Raw genomic sequence first — 2,050 nt, 5'->3', positions numbered from 1 at the left:
TCATCCTCTTTTAAAAGGTATATTCCGCTCCCCTCCTTTGATTGAGAGGGCCTAGAGGTGGTGCTCGATTTTGGGGAGACGCCCCATGATTGTGCGTTTTCAACAAGTCTGTCCAAATAATCTCACTCATCATCGACTTTTTTATTCATGAATTCCCCATTACACATTGTCTTAATCAATTGGCGCATGGAAGATGTCAGGCAATCATAGAAAAAGTGTGTAATGCGCCACATTTCAAAATCATGTTGTGGGCATGAACTTACAAGATCCTTGAACCGCTCCCAACATTGGAAGAATGTTTCATCTTCATTTTGGGCGAAGTTCATGATTGACTTTCTAAGGGTGTTCATTTTATGATGTAAGAAAATTTTCTTTATGAACTCCCTTGTCATATCGTTCCATCTACCAATAGATCGAGGACGTAGTGAATGCAACCATGTCTTAGCTTTCTCTTTCAAAGAAAAGGGAAATAGTTTCAGCCTGACCGTGTTATCAGACACATTAGGAAAATATAAAGTGGCTATGATCTCATCAAACTCTTTCAAGTGTAGATATGGGTTTTCAAATTCAAGTCCATGGAATTTTAGGAGTTGGATCACCCTTGACTTGATGTCCATATATCTCGTATTTTCTGAAAAAACCATGCATGAGGGCGTGCTCACCCCCGCTAATTGTAAATAATCTCGTAAAGTATGAGGTGGGGGTGCTTGATGCATCTTATTCTCATCCTGAACTTCCTCAACCCTAGGTTGAGGTGGATTTGGAGGTTAGTTGGCATCCATAACTTCAGTTAACTCTGTGGATCTCGAGTGGTGTCTAATCCTTTGATGGATAGATAACTTCTCAACTAATCCCCCTTCACTCAAAAGACGTGAGTATTGTCACGGACCCACTTGAACATGAAACACTCTCAGCCCTCAATTTCAAAATCTAACTAAACCTAAAAGGAAAGAGGGGAATAGAAATATAGAAATAGAAAGAGAGAGAATTAGAAAGAAGTTATCAAATTAGAAGTTTCTATATTGGGATCCTGTAGAAGAAAAAAAAGAAAACAAATTAGTTTTTTTTAAAAAAAGAAATAAGAAAGCAACCTAGTTTCTAAAAACAAATTAGGAAAGTTTCTAATCCTAGAAATAAAAAGTATATTAGTTTTTAAAAATAAATCAGAAAAAACCTAACCTAAAAACAGAAAGTAAACAAACCCTAATCTTAACCTAATTCTAAAACTAGTTAACCTCAAAAAAATGCAACCATTGGTCCCCGGCAACGGCACCTGATGAGGGTCGAATATTGCATATCAGACGCCAGTTATTACTTGATTTTACGTACATGATAATGTTTAATGTCATATTTTAATTGTGTTTTTGTTGCAGGGAGTAATTAGGAGCGTGGACTGAAAAAGAGTACTATAAGCATGAAATTAATGCTCCGAAGTCACCAAAGCAAGGGACGGACTTTAGAGGATCAAGATTGATTGATTCACATGCCAGGGATCTGAGGAAATCAAGCCATTCACATTAAAGAGGCCCGAAAATGGTCCAGAATGCAAGATCACATGGTTCAAACCATCCATTCGGCCCGAAACTTCATACATCGCCCGGGGGCCATAAATTAACCGTACATGTCAAATTTCATCCATTGGATCCCTGCGTAAGTTGCCCAAAGGACAAATCAGCCTTTAAACTGATGATTTCAGGCCCACCTGATAACTAGATATATTTCAATTATGGTCTCAGCTGTTTAAATAGGGAGAAAAAATGAATGGATGGATTGGATTGCTCATAAACATCACAGAGGACCCCACCTTGCATGATGTGTGCATCGTGTACAAGTGCTCTCATATGCACTGCATCTCAAGTCCGGTCAAACCAACCTTTGACCCGTATCCTCTTCAAAAACGGCAACTGCCATTCTCTATTGTTGCGAACGGACAAGTATGTGATCTTTGTGGTTCCACACTATCCATCAAACCAACAATCCAGACCATCCATCAAAGTCTCTGGGTCCCTCTCATCCAAGCCTAGGTGACAGAATTGAAAAAGATAATGAA

The 2,050-nt window shown here is 38.8% G+C and overlaps 1 non-coding gene across 1 annotated transcript; it reads left to right on the top strand.

Annotated features, from left to right (window-relative positions):
• The first annotated feature begins 237 nt into the window (after positions 1 to 237).
• On the top strand, positions 238 to 344 carry LOC131219756 (small nucleolar RNA R71). Its single transcript, XR_009158401.1, has one exon. It is a non-coding gene; the product is annotated as a small nucleolar RNA R71 (small nucleolar RNA).
• The last annotated feature ends 1,706 nt before the right edge of the window (positions 345 to 2,050 follow it).

The sequence above is a fragment of the Magnolia sinica genome, chromosome 11, assembly GCF_029962835.1.
Source record: "Magnolia sinica isolate HGM2019 chromosome 11, MsV1, whole genome shotgun sequence".
NCBI classification, from domain to species: domain Eukaryota; kingdom Viridiplantae; phylum Streptophyta; class Magnoliopsida; order Magnoliales; family Magnoliaceae; genus Magnolia; species Magnolia sinica.
This window is presented reverse-complemented; position numbering and strand designations above follow the sequence as displayed.